This window comes from Vulpes lagopus, chromosome 20, assembly GCF_018345385.1.
Source record: "Vulpes lagopus strain Blue_001 chromosome 20, ASM1834538v1, whole genome shotgun sequence".
NCBI classification, from domain to species: Eukaryota; Metazoa; Chordata; class Mammalia; order Carnivora; family Canidae; genus Vulpes; species Vulpes lagopus.
Genome location: NC_054843.1, coordinates 1,194,299 through 1,207,876, shown reverse-complemented (window position 1 = coordinate 1,207,876; position 13,578 = coordinate 1,194,299). Strand labels below are relative to the sequence as shown.

The following is a 13,578-nucleotide window of genomic DNA, read 5'->3' as shown; positions in this document are numbered from 1 at the left end:
CCTCCCCGCGCGCCCTCTCCGCGCCCCTCCCCGCGCGCCCTCTCCGCGCCCCTCCCCGCGCGCCCCCTGCCCTCCTCCCCGCGCGCCGCCCTCCTCCCGCGCCGGCCCCCTGCGCGCCCTCTCCGCGCCCCTCCCCGCGCGCCCCTCCCGCGCGCCCCCCGCCCTCCTCCCCGCGCGCCGCCCCCCCGCGCGCTCCTCCCCGCGCACCCTCCCCCCCGCCCCGCCCTCCTCCCCGCGCGCCCCTCCCCGCGCACCCCGGCCGGGCGGGGGCGCGCAGACCCGCAGCCCGGGCGCAGGAGGCTCTCGCGGCGTGCGCGCCCGTGGCCTGCGTGGCGGCGCCCCTCCCCCTGGGCGTGCGCGCGGCCGGCGGCGGGGGCGGCGGGGAGGGCGGAGCCGGCGCCGCGGGCCGCGGGCGGAGGGCGGAGGGCGGAGGCTGAGGCGGAGGCTGAGCGGCGGCGGCGGAGGCGGCGGGGTCGGGCCGCGCTCGGGGCCGCGCTCGGGGCCGCGCCAGGCCACGGGCAGCGCGCTGAGCCCCGGCGTCCGAGCGGAGCCCCGGCGGCCTGGCGGTCCGAGGCGGGCGGCGTGCGGAGCGGAGCGGAGCGGAGCGGCCCGGGGCGAGGTGAGCGCGGGCGGGCGGGCGGGCGGGGGCTCGGACCCGGGCTGGACACGGCCGCGGGCCCGCGTTTATGTAAGCGCCGCCGGGCAGGTGGGGAGGCCGGGCCGGGCCGGGCGGGGGTCTGCGGGCGGCTGCTGCCCGGGGAGGGGAGGCTGCGCCCGGGACGGCCCCGCGTCTCCTCCCCGGGGCGCCGCGTCTGCGCGGGATGCTCTGCGCCGCGGACCGGGAGGCTGCGCCCCGGGTGAAGATGCGCCCTTGGAGACGCTGCGCCCCGGGGTGAAGCTGCGCCGGGGTGGCGGGGTGGACTGCGCCCCGGGATGGAGCTGCGCCGAGTGGGGGGGGGTGGACTGCGCCCCGGGATGGAGCTGCGCCGGGGTGGGGGGGTGGACTGCGCCCCGGGATGGAGCTGCGTGGGGTGGGGGTGGACTGCGCCCCGGGATGGAGCTGCGCCGGGGTGGGGGGGGTGGACTGCGCCCCGGGATGGAGCTGCGCCTGGGGTGGGGGGGTGGACTGCGCCCCGGGATGGAGCTGCGCCGGGGTGGGGGGGTGGACTGCGCCCCGGGATGGAGCTGCGCCGGGGTGGGGGGGGTGGACTGCGCCCCGGGATGGAGCTGCGCCGGGGGGGGGGGGGTGGACTGCGCCCCGGGATGGAGCTGCGCCGGGGTGGGGGGGGTGGACTGCGCCCCGGGATGGAGCTGCGCCTGGGGTGGGGGGGTGGACTGCGCCCCGGGATGGAGCTGCGCCGGGGTGGGGGGGGTGGACTGCGCCCCGGGATGGAGCTGCGCCGGGGTGGGGGGGGTGGACTGCGCCCCGGGATGGAGCTGCGCCGGGGTGGGGGGGGGTGGACTGCGCCCCGGGATGGAGCTGCGCCGGGGTGGGGGGGTGGACTGCGCCCCGGGATGGAGCTGCGCCGGGGTGGGGGGGTGGACTGCGCCCCGGGATGGAGCTGCGTGGGGTGGGGGGGTGGACTGCGCCCCGGGATGGAGCTGCGTGGGGTGGGGGGGTGGACTGCGCCCCGGGATGGAGCTGCGCCGGGTGGCGGGGGGCTGCGCCCGGGGATGGAGCTGCGTGGGGTGGGGGGTGGACTGCGCCCCGGGATGGAGCTGCGTGGGGTGGGGGGGCGGACTGCGCCCCGGGATGGAGCTGCGCCGGGTGGGGGGGTGGACTGCTCCCCGGGGTGAAGCTGCGCCGAGGGCGGGGGGGGGGGGGGTTGGGGGGGGCGGCGGACTGCGCCCGGGATGGAGCTGCGCGGCGGGGGGGGGGGGGTTGGGGGGGGACTGCCCCCCGGGGTGAAGCTGCACGGGGTTGGGGGGTGGACTGCTCCCCGGGATGGAGCTGCACGGGGTTGGGGGTGGACTGCTCCCCGGGGTGAAGCTGCACGGTGTTGAGGGGGGACTGCGCCCCGGGATGGAGCTGCACGGGGTTGGGGGGTGGACTGCTCCCCGGGGTGAAGCTGCACGGGGTTGAGGGGGGACTGCGCCCCGGGATGGAGCTGCACGGGGTTGGGGGGTGGACTGCTCCCCGGGGTGAAGCTGCACGGGGTTGAGGGGGGACTGCGCCCCGGGATGGAGCTGCGCCGGGTGGGGGTGGGACTGCGCCCGGGATGGAGCTGCGCCGGGTTGGGGGGAATGTGCCCCGGGATGGAGCTGCGTCCTGCGCCGGGGAATTAAGCTGTGCCCATAGGGGTTGGGCTGCGCCCCGGGATGAAGCTGCTCCTGACGGGGGCACAGCGCCCCAGGGTGAACATGCGCCCATTTTTGGGGGGGGGGTCGCTGCGCCCTAGGATGAAGGGGAGGCAGCGCCCGCGGAATGAAGCTGCACCCGGGTTGTGTCGTGTTGGGGCAGGCGGAGGTAGACTGCACCTCGGGTGAAGGGGGACTGCAACCCGGAGAGAGTAGGCTGCACCTGAGACGGGAGCCTGCGCCCCGGGATAAGGCTGCACCCCAGTGGAGGGGACCCTGCCCTGGGATGAGGCTGCACCCCACGGTGAAGAGGACACTATGCCCCTGGGAGGGGACGCTGCACCCAGGTGGAGCTGGGCCCCTGGGGACAGGGGACGGGGGGGGGGGGGGGGGGGAACACAGCCCCTTCTCCGCAGGAGCGTGTGTGCTCTGAGGCTGATACTCTCTGCCCAGGGACCGATGGCTGTGCCCGGACCCCGCGTCCCCTTCTGGAGGGCACCGCGACCGCTTGGAGCTGTGTGCTGCGGGGAGGGTAGAGCGCGCCCTTGGGGTGAGGCTGTGCCCCCGGGATGAGGCTGTCCCCTCCCCAGGGTGACCGCGTGGGATGCTCTGCACAGCTGCCAGGGGCAGGTACCGCGGGTGCCGGGCACCTGGAGCGACCGGGAACAATCTGGGGCGGTTGGGGGCCCGAGGTGACTTCTGACGCGTTCACATCTGCAGTAGGAAATTTACTGGGTTTGGATGGGTCTGAGGGAGGGCGTCCCGTCGGGCTGTGGACTAGAAGTGTCGGAGTTGCCTGACCTCCGAGGAGCTGCCCTGGTCCCTGGCCCCGCACCCTTGTGTTTGTTCACAGTTAATATTTTTAGCCACCAGGTTTTGTTCGTTACTTCTGCTAAGGACATTTTGTTTCCTTATTAAATAACAAACCCTAGTGGTTAGCGCTCCACTCTTCAAGTGTGGGGAAGAGGGGCTTGATCTCAAACTTGCTTCTTTATTTTGTCCCCTAGTGAAGATGATAGATCGGTGAGCTTTGGGGAACAGAAGGATTCGTCTAATCCTCTTTGTTTCCCCTTAAACTCACCTGTATATTTCATTCCTTTGAAAGGTGCCACCAGAGCTGCGGTTGGAACCCGGTGGGTGGTCTTGAGAGCAAGCAGCTCCCGGGATGTCTTCGGGTTGCCATCTTTTCTTGGGGGCAGAGGCCCCCCTCGGCCTGCGCAGGGTCTGCCAGAGGCGAAGGGGGAAGGCAGGCTGGCACTGCTGCGCGGGCAGAGGAGGACTAGCTGGCCTTCCCTGGCCGCCCCTCCGGTGGGCAGAGCCTCCCGGAATGGACGCCCGCGACAGGCCCGTGATCAATATTTGATGAGACCTGCTGAGCTGGGTGCGGAGACCCCGCCCGAGCTAGAGGTAGGGGCAGGGGACTCAGGAGGGCATCGGCCGTGAGTGATGCCCGGTTGGATGTCCGGGGGTGCCCGAGACCCAATACACTCAGCTACATCCCCCACAAAATCGGAAGCTATAGCTGGAAGGGGCAAAAGGAGGCCTTTCTGCAGGGGGCGGTGGTGAAAAGAAAATTGGTCCAGCTCTGAGAAACGGATGACACAGTATCAGGAGGTGCAGCCAGGCCTGGAGGGCGAGGACCGGGAATCGCCGGCAGCGTCATCCGTGCGGCGTCTCCCTTCGGAGGCAAATGCGCTCCTCTGCGACTTGACGGGCTCGCACTCCGGTCGCTTTCAGGTTTTTGCGATAAGAAAATTCTTTAAACTTTGCTTTGCTGGGTGGGTAAGGCAGACTTAACTCGGTTGGCACATACTCCTCTGCGGCTGGCTGCGTGCCGGGCCTCCCTGTTGCAGGGCCGGGGGATACGGGGGATACAAGGTAAAGTCCAGAGAGGCCCACACGCTGGCAGCCTCAGTAATGCCTTTCACGGCACGACCGCTGTAGAAACAGGGTCTAGGACTCGAATTATAAAACTTTAGAACGTAGAGCGTTAGAATTGTCACGTCTGGGAGTAGAGATGTCCGCTCGCACGGCGGACGCTCAGGCACGGAGCTCAGGCTTCGGGCCGACTCCACTCCTCCCTCTGCCGCGGTGGCCGGTTACCGTGTGTGTCCACGCAGGAGCCAGGGTACAGACACGGTTTGAATGTGTGTGTGTGTGTGTGTGTGTGTTTTTAAGATTTTATTTATTTATTCACAGAGTCACAGCTAGAGAGAGAGGCAGAGACACAGGCAGAGGGAGAAGCAGGCTCCGTGCAGGGAGCCCGATGGGGGACTCGATCCCGGGTCTCCAGGACCACACCCTGGGCTGCAGGCGGCACCAACCCGCTGCGCCACCGGGGCTGCCCTGTGAATGTGTTTTAATGTAGCTTTTAATATTTGCTCCGACGAACAGTGCTGCAGTGACTATTTTTTGTACTGTAGGTCTGCCCGAGACCTACCGTGTTTTGTTAGTCTCCACAATCCCTTAGTAACCCTACGTTTTAGTTCAGAATCCCTTAGTCCCTCATTCTGTTCCCTGGAAGGCTGTGATGCTCTGTGCAAATTCATGAACTTGTGAACAGGGGCGGTTATTTAAATAGGGAGGCGGTCGGAAAGTATACTTCGGAGATTACTGGGCGAGATGAAATACTTACCAGCCTTTAAAAAATTTATTCAAGAGGAATTGTTGATCTTAGGGTGAAACTGAGAAGCTTACAGTGTTCTAATTTTATTTAAAAACTTGTTTTTTGTGTGTGTTAATTTTCTAAAATGCGAATTATTAAGAATATTAAAATTATCAAGATTTATAATTTGGTATGACGGGGACGGGTGCTTGGGTGCCCGGGTGCCTGGGCAGCTGAGTTGGTGAAGTGTCTGCCCTCAGGTCCGGTCATGATCTTGTGATGTCAGGCTCCCTGCTCAGCGGGGAGTCTGCTTCTCCCTGTCACCCTCACCCCTCCTTGTGGTCTCTGTCTTTCACGTTCTCTCTCTCTTGAATAAATAAAGTTTTTTATTTTCTTTAAAGATTTATTTATTTATTTATTTATTTATTTATTATTTATTTATTTATGATAGACACAGAGAGAGAGAGAGAGAGAGAGAGGCAGAGACACAGGCAGAGGGAGAAGCAGGCTCCATGCAGGGAGCCCAACGCAGGACTCGAACCCTGGACTCCAGGATCACGCCCTGGGCCGAAGGCAGGCGTTAAACTGCTGAGCCACCCAGGGATCCCCAATAAAGTCTGTTAAAAAACATAATTTGGTGTGATGGAAATGATGGTGTTAAAAACCCTATAAAAGTGAATCCATAATATATGGTAGAAAAGGCAAACAGCGAGAATTTCATTTAAAAAATTGTACATCGGGTCGCCTGGCCCGCTCAGTCAGCGGAGCTGTGACTCTCCATCTCAGGGCCGTGAGTTTGAGCTCACGTTGGGTGTGGAGCTTACTTAAAAGTAAAATAAAAATTGTACGTTGAAGCAGTTAGCGCGTCCTTATTCCTTGAGTGACTTTTCGTGTTCCGTGTGGGGTTCGGCCGGGAAAATGCTGGGCCGAGAGAGGTCTCCGCGTGGCCAGACCATTGGTATCAAGTTACCACGTTGTGGGAACGTGATCTGACTAGTGGGGGGCTCTTCTCCGCCCCGAGCGTGTAAGGTGCTCTGGGAGTGTGCAAAGAGAACGGCTTTGGTTTTCAGCTTGGCGTGTTCGTGGTGGATTAAAGGGAGGATGGGGCGGGGAGGCCGTGCTGGCCGGGAGGCACCTGCTGTTTTTACTGGAAGTGCGGAGAAATTCTGCTTGCCCTGGGGTCAGCTCTGTTTCTACCGCGGGGTCACCAGCAGGTGTTCAGCATGCGCCAGGTCCTGTTGTAGGTGCTGGAGGCCCGGGTGTGAGCCCAGTGAGGGTGGGTGCCTGGCCTCATGGGATTCAGGGCAGCGGGGAGGAGGGGGACGGTGAGCCCCAGCTGAAGTCGTAGGTGCCAGGAGTGCAAATACGATAGGATCCGTAACATCGATAAAATGATAAAATCAAGGGTGTGCGGAGGCCTGAGAGGGGCGCAGGGTGGGAGGGACTGGGTGCTGCCGGGAGGGCAGAGGGGGGTCCGGGGCAGCTTCCTTGTCCTGTGCTTGAACTGCGGGGAGGCCAGTGGGAGGCAGGGAGGCCCAGCCCCGTGAGGACTGGAAGCCTTCAGGGGGCGGCCCTCCCTCCCTCCTTGTTTCCTTCTTCCTAGTTGACTTTAGAGGGTTTTGAATGAGGGAATGCCGTCATCTGGCTCTGAGAGAAGCACCCTGGCCTGGCCCTTGGGCCGCTGACGCTCAGCAGGCACCTGTGACTCGCCCGCCTACTTCGGCGCCACACGTACGTCGGCCTAAATCTCGTGATCGTCCCGAAGGCGGGCCCCGTGATGCTCTTCCCGTGATACCTGTGGGCGACCTGGGCACAGTGACATGTGAGGGGCGGCCGCAGGCAGGGGGTGCGCAGGGGGGCGCGCGGTGGCCGCGGGGGGTGACATCAGATCCGCCGGCTGTATCTCTGCTCCGTGCCGTTGGTGGGAACGTGTTGCCGAGTACACAGGAGGTGGTGCTTTCCTGCCGCTCGGACCGACCTCACTTCACTTCTTCAGGGTGCGCTTGGACGCAAAGACAGACTTTTTTTTTTTGAAGATTTTATTTATTTATTCATGAGAGACACAGAGAGAGGCAGAGACCCAGGCAGAGGGAGAAGCAGGCGCCATGCAGGGAGCCCGCCGCGGGATTCGATCCCGGGACTCCAGGGTCACGCCCCGGGCCTAAGACGGTGCTCAACCACCGAGCCCCCCGGGCTGCCCGAAGCACAGACTTTTAAAATCATGCTACTGTGCCTTCAAAAAAAAAGGGGGGGGGGGAAACAGAAGTGAGATAAGATGCAGTAATTCTAAGACTTCTTTCCGTTTAGAGTCTCATTCTTCCCAGCCAGCCTTTGACGGGCAGACGTCCCTGGGCCGCCCCTCCGCGTGGTCCTGCCGCCCGCGTCCCAGAGGCCTCGCACACTGCGGGCTGGGGTGCCTGGTAGGCAGCCGACACCCGATCTGTGAGTTTGGATGCCTCCGGGTCTCCCCGGTGCGGGTTCAGGAGAGCTGTCCGGCCCTCTGTTGACTGACCTGTGGATGGGCTGTGTCGCCCCATCTCCCGCGTGCCCGAGCCGAGCCACCACCGTCCCCTGCTGCCCGGCTGACGGCACCGGGAGACTCCGGCATGCGGGCGTCCTGGCGCCAGGGTCCGGACGCGGGAGCCTGCACATCTCAGGACCGGCGACGTGTGGCGTGTCCCGTGGGTGGGCCCGTCGGGGTTGGAGCATCCCGGGACAACCCTGAGGTTGTCCGCATGAGCACTTGGGCGCCGGCCGTGACCTGCGGGTGGGGGGAGCCGGCGCTGGGGACTGGCCGTGGGGAGGGCGCCACCTCCACGCTCACGCCCACGGACTGGGCCCTGAGCTCCCGCGGATCTGTGTGCCGCGGCATCTCAGATGTGTGATCTAGAGCAAGCTGTTTAATCTCCTCTGCTTCGGTTTTCTGATCCATAAATTAGGAAGAGTAGTGGCAACCTTTATCCTACGGTTGTTGGGTCAATAAACCGAGCTAATGTAAAGTGCCTGAAATAGTACCTCTACCAGTACCAGGGAGGCTTTACTTTGCCTGTTATTTTTATGATTAGTCATCCAAGTGGAGATGTTTGGATACAAGTGGAAATTCAAGGTTGGGCTCACGGAGAGGTTGGGGCCAAATATGTAAATTCGGGAGTCATTTGCCTGTTGCTGGCGTCTGAAGCCGTGGGCTGCGCAGTCAGTATAGATGGAGACGGAGACGAGCAGATGGGTGAGGGTGGAGCCCGGGGCTCCCGGCAAGGGGTCCACGGGAGGAGGGGGCCTGCCCACACCCACTGTGAGGAGGAGCCCGGGAGCGTCTAGGCGCCTGGGATCCGGATTCTCTGGAGGAGTTTTGTTAGAAGGGGGCAGAGTGTGGCCCGGAGCTGGACGGGTCATGGGTTCCAGGGAGTCAGGTAATTTTACTTTTTTTTTTTTTTCAAGATTTTATTTTTATTTATTCATGACAGAGAGAGAGAGAGAGGCAGAGACCCAGGCAGAGGGAGAAGCAGGCTCCCTGCAGGGAGCCCGACGCGGGACTCGATCCCGGGTCTCCAGGGTCACGCCCTGGGCTGAAGGCGGCGCTAAACTGCTGAGCCCCCCGGGCCGCCCAGTAATTTTACTTTTTAAAAGGAAATGGTGATAGTGTGTTTCCGGGCTGACGGGAGCGCTCCGGTGGAGGAGGACTTCACAGTATGTCGGGGAAAGGGTAATTGCAGGAGGCGAGTCCTGGAGGAGGGGAAGGGGGGGGCGAGTAGGACCTCTGCACGTGGGAACCTGGACCACAAATACTCGTAGACCCGTGCTGCCCTTTTGAAAGGACGGTATAGTGTTGTGCTCAGTCCAAGAAACTTGGGGATCATGCTGTAGGATGTAGGATCCAGTTTCGCATTAGCTCATGGTGCCAGACGCGCCTTGGGGCATCCCTATAGAAAGACGCAGGTGGAGGTGGCACTTTGCTTTATCAGAACAATTGACTCATGGAAAGCGTCACTAGCTTAACTAGAGTCGGCGTCTTTATTCACCGACTTTGGTCGTGTTTTTGAGGCCTAGCGCCTGTGCCCCCTGCTTTGCGCTTGAGTTGCCTGCGTCCGGGACGCCCGCCCACCTCCTGGCCCCCCTGCGATGCCGAAGCGCCACTGTTAGAGTTACCTGTTCCAGTGGCCGGATCGCTTCCTTGCATGTGCTGCTTTGTGTCGTTGGCGGCCCTTTGGGTTTTTATTTTTTTAGGCTCAGAGTTTTGAAATCCCAACCTCGGGAGTTGACCCAGCGGGATGGAGCGTGAAGAAGCCTTCGCCGGCCTGCGTGTGCCCGTCGCCCGTGCCCGGGGAGAACTGGTTTCGACTCCTCTGGGCGCCCCTTCCCGCAGTGACAGGTTCTCTGGGTGAGTCATCGTGGAAGGACGCACTCTGCAGGAGAAGGCCTCGCCTCCTCGGGCCAACATTCCAGCGGGGAGGCTAAGCCAGGCAGCAGGGCAGACCTCTGCCTCGAAGCTCCTTTGTCTGTGGGCTCAGGAGACGGGGCTGAGGAGGTGGCGTCAGGGCGGCTCCTCCTGGGGTCCTGCTGGGCAGGCCTCTGTCGACAGGGGCGCCACGGTGATGCCCAGAGGAGACCGGCTCTTCCTGCCCAGGAGCCCTGCGTGCTGGAGCAGCTGGGGGTGGGCAGCAGCCTTTGTCCAGTCGTTGATGGGAGGTCACAGCGGAGGTGAGCGTGAGACACACGTAGGGGCCGGCTGTGCGTCCTCCCCTGGACCCTGGGCAGAGCTTGAGGCGGCGGCGATGGGGTGAGCAGGGTGGAGTCTAGGGGTGAGGAGGCAGGGGCGAGAGGAAGCACCCTTGGAACTCGGAGTCGTGGTGATGCTCCGTGGCCAGGACCCGAGGTGAAGATCCTTGAGTTACGGGCATCATTTTGCATCAGGTTCCCTTCGAACCTGCCGTCGCCTGTCCCTGGGTGTGGGACGTGCAGAATGTGAATATACGTGCGTGTGTGTGATCTGGAACGCGTGTGGTTAGTGAGACACAGACGGGTGTCCAAGCAGCAGGGGCATCGGGTGGCTCGGTCGGCCTCGTGTCCGACCCTTGACGTCAGCCCACGTGACAATGTCAGGGTTGTGGGTTTGAGCCCCGCGTCGGGTCTGCGCCCCGTGGGGGGAGCCCGCGAGAGAGTCTCCCCACCTCCCCCTGCAGCCGGCTTCGGCGGCAGGACTGGCAGGAGCTGGGAGCCCTTGTCCTTGGGTCAGTTACTCCTCACAAGCGCATCCCCCCTGGTTTTCGGATGGGGAGCCGATGCCAGAGGTTCGGGATGCTCTGGGGGGGGGGGGCGGGTAACTTTGCTAGTGTTTGCGCTTCCTGCGTGTGGGGCCTGGGGTGAGGTTAGTCTGGCCTGGTGCTCGCGGAGCCGAGGAGGTCTCCCCTCTGTGGCGCCATCCTCACCGTCTGACGGCTCGGGGACTCCGGCCTGCCTCCCTGGGCAGCCTCCTCCCCTGGGTCCCCTGGTGCCTGGTCCCGGCCAGCAGCCCCATCAGAGCCTGATGGGCGGAGACGGACCCCTTGCTGCCCTGCCTGAGCCCTGCACCTTGCCCTGCACCTTGCCCCACCTCTGAGGCCTCCAGGGGCCTGCCGCCCCATCCTGACCTGTCCCGTCCCCCCAGCCCTGGGCCTCGCCCCCAGCCATCTCTGGGGCTCCCCCGGCTGCACCCTCACCTGTGTCCTGCTTTCCCCCAGCCTGTCTTCCATCAGGCTGCCCTCCCGGCGGAAGCCCCCTTCCCGAGGGCTCAGGACAGCGGTGGCAGGTGGCAGCAGCTGCCCGCGCCCCCGGGACGAGTGACTGACGTGTTGTCACCGTGTGCGCAGGTCGTCAGCGGCGCTGCGTTCGCCCGCGTCCCCGCAGCCCCCCGCCCCTCCTGTGCACTTGGTGAATCAGTCGTCTATTTATGCCCGTGCGTCTGGGTTATCTCCAGATCCTGGTGCTTTCCTTCGTGGAGTAGAAACATTTACAAAACACTCAGAAGTCGTTCCACTCCCTGACGTACAATGTAGCGAACGAGCCTGTGGAAAGCGGGGAGTCCTCAAGCCGAGGAGGGCGGCTGCGTCCTCCCGCGGCCACTTGAACCCCGTGGGGCCACGCGCGGCCCGGAAGCCTTCTCTTCGGCGGCGGCAGTCGGGGACGTCACGGTTCCCACTCCACGGGGACAGACGCGAGGACGCTAGCAGTTCTGGGAGCTTTCGGAAAAGCAGCCGAGTGGAATGCAAGGAAGCCGGTCCAAGGGCCGGCAGGTGCTCGTTGGGGGGGGGGGAGGAAGCTGGGTACCGCGCCCCAGCCCTGCCTCTGAGCCCGGGGCGCCCTTCCCTTCCGCCCCCGCTGCAGGGTGGCTGATTTCCAGAAGACGGGCGTCCGCAGCTCCAGGCGTCTCACGGGTCGTGCTGAGACCGTTGCCCCCCGTTTACCCCAAGCCTGCGTGCAGCCCTCCCTCGGCGATGCCCGGTCCCTTCGCAGCTGCCGAGGCCCAGCGGGGGCTCACTCCTGGCACCTGACGGAGAGGCGGTGCAGAAGGGGGGCGCTGGGCCAGGAGGCAGTCGGGGCTGGGGGCGGGTCACCCTCTGGAGTCCCCGGGGACTCCAGACCGTCCCTTTCTGCATCCTCTTAGTCTTGGGGGACCAGCCCGTGCTGCTGGCCTGGAATTCAGTGGAGCAAGGCTCGTGTTCCAGGTGTGTAGGTGTGACCTTATCGCAGCCGAGCACCGCCGGCTCCGTCGCGGGTAGTGTTTAGTCAGCCCCCCCCCCCCAACGTGGTGGAGCCTCGGGCCGCCTCACCGCCGCGTGTGCGCTCAGCGCTCGCAGATCCCGCCGCTTCTGCTTTCGCCCAGCGTGCGCCAGTCTCCTGACTCCTCGAGTGCCAAGCAGCGGGCGAGGCAGTTTTCTTGGGAAGAGGAATGCACTCAAGGACGCAAGGTGGCTTCTCATCATCTGTGTGAGGCTGAGAGTCCGTGGCCATACGAGGTTCCCCGCGGGGGACCACACGCCCCTCCTAACCCACCGCCGGGGTCTCCTTTGCCTCCTTGTCTTCCCTTCGGGGAGTGGGCTCTTCGGGGCACCTGCTTTCACGGGTTCCTGTCCTTGGAGGCAGGGCCCCGTGTCCGTGGGTGCAGCCTGCCTCTTACCTCTCACCGTGCTACCCCCGCGGGGCTGCTGCCTCGGGAAGGGGGGTCCCCACGGGGAGAGGGCGCTGTCGGCCTGCTGCGCGGAGCACTCGTCGCGGGAGCGCGTGGAGGCCTCCCGAGGTTTCCGCCCGGCGCCGTCAAGGGGGCCGCGTGCCCAGCCACGGGGTTGCATCTACTCCGTCCTGGCGATGAGCGAGCTCGGTCATGTGAAACGCGTGCCTGTCCGTCTGGATTGTCCTGAATTTCCTTCTTTTTCAGAACAGGAATCTACTCCAAATAACGGTCAAACAGAAGGACGGCCCTTGCGTCGGTCCGCGCCCGTCGGGCCGCTGCTTCTGTTGCAACACCGCGTCCTCGGCCGGGCTGCGCGACGCGGTTCTCCCTGTTGTCGTTAATAGGTCAAGACTTTATTTTCACTCAGGACTTAACCTGAGCGTATGAGGAGCCTCACACGAGGACGTTTTACGCGAACGGTTCCCGGGAGGCGGTGGCGCTCGCAGCCTTCAGGGAGAAGCTGGTTGGGGGGCTGAGGCCGAGAAGTCCTCATCGGGGAAGACGTGGAATTCACGGGGATCACCCGCAGGCCTCGGGAGCGGCGACCGCGTGGGGTCGCAGAGGCCAGCCTAGATGTGACCGTCCCGGAGACCCGAGGGGAAGGTCCCTCCCGCCCCGTTTGGGCCACTCTCCGGAAGTGGAGAGACGGAGAGCTCTGTGGCAGGACCCCCGGCCCATGTCCTGCCGAGGACGTGCGGCAGCATCGCCCGGGCGGGGGTCAGGGTCCCGGCTCCCTCCTCCCGCTCCAACTCTCCGGGATCCTCTCCGTCGCACAGCGAGGGCTTTCACCCCCGTGCGCGTGCACGAGTGGCGCCGCGCATCATTTTACCACGAGCTCCCTGTTCTCTAGTCTTTTCCTCTGCTGGGGCTGTGAGGGGCCTGATATTTCCACAGGAACGGCAGGTGCGGCCCAGCCCTGTGTGCCCCCCCGGGTGCCGGGGAAGGGAGGCCCCTTCCTTTCAGTGAACGTGGGTGTTGGGGCGGGACGTCCCCGTGGACGGAGCCCCCATGAGTGGAGCAGCCGGGGGAGGGCAGGGCTGGGCTGTGCGTCCCACTGCCTGTGGGCAGAAGCGTGTGCGGGCGGGCGTGTGCCACCCAGCTGCGGGCCGGGCTCTAGGGAGCCGCGCGTGGGAGGTTTGGTGCGAGCAGCGGCCGCCGTGACCCGTGCCCTCTGTGGGTGACGCTTCAGTGGTTTTCGCGAACGTCCAGCGCTGCGGCCGCTACCAGGGTCCGGTTTCAAGGCGCATGTGTCGCTGGGGCAGGAGGCCGGGGGCGTGGGGGCCGAGCCGAGTGGGCGGGCGCTGGGGAAACGGGATCTTGGCCTCGTCTCCAGTTTTCTCTCCCCGGACTTACTTATTCATTAACAGGGGCCGAGCAGTAACATTAGAGCGGAGGAGGCCAGCGGACACCGCCTTCCCCGGGCGACCTGAGTGGCCTGTGCTCTGGGACGAGGCCGGTCGCCTCTGCA

General features: G+C 64.6%; 1 protein-coding gene across 4 annotated transcripts in view; it reads left to right on the top strand.

Moving 5' to 3' along the window:
* Positions 1-417: 417 nt before the first annotated feature.
* ADARB1 (adenosine deaminase RNA specific B1) overlaps positions 418-13,578 on the top strand; it is a 144,162-nt gene continuing 131,001 nt past the window's right edge. For 3 of the 4 annotated variants that reach the window (XM_041734922.1, XM_041734919.1, XM_041734923.1), the window contains exon 1: positions 418-619. The gene's annotated coding sequence lies outside the window, so the exon portion shown is untranslated. Of the gene's footprint in view, positions 620-830; positions 893-13,578 lie in introns of those variants that run through there. The other variant, XM_041734921.1, reaches the window with a different exon arrangement.